Genomic DNA, 483 nt, shown 5'->3' on the forward strand with positions numbered 1-483 from the left:
AAATTTCTGTTTTGAGCAATTGGGTGGAATGGACGGAGGTGTCTTTCACCAGATGTGGGAAAGGCCAGGGAACGGTTTAAAGGACTGAGTGTGGTGGCTCATGTCAGTAATCCCAGCACTTCAGGAGACTGAGGCAGGAGGATCCCTTGAGAGCAGGAGTTGGAGACCACCCTGGGCAACGTAGCAAGAAAAATTAAAGTAGAGGCCGGGCGCGGTGGCTCACGCCTGTAATCCCAGCACTTTGGGAGGCCGAGGCAGGTGGATCACGAGGTCAAGAGATCGAGACCATCCTGGTCAACATGGTGAAACCCTGTCTCTACTAAAAATACAAAAAATTAGCTGGGCCTGGTGGCGCGTGCCTGTGATCCCAGCTACTCAGGAGGCCGAGGCAGGAGAATCGCCTGAACCTGGGAGGCGGAGGTTGCAGTGAGCCAAGATGGTGCCATTGTACGCCAGCCTGGGTGTCAAGAACAAAGCTCCATC

Source organism: Saimiri boliviensis, chromosome 21 (genome assembly GCF_048565385.1).
Source record: "Saimiri boliviensis isolate mSaiBol1 chromosome 21, mSaiBol1.pri, whole genome shotgun sequence".
In the NCBI taxonomy this organism is placed as follows: domain Eukaryota; kingdom Metazoa; phylum Chordata; class Mammalia; order Primates; family Cebidae; genus Saimiri; species Saimiri boliviensis.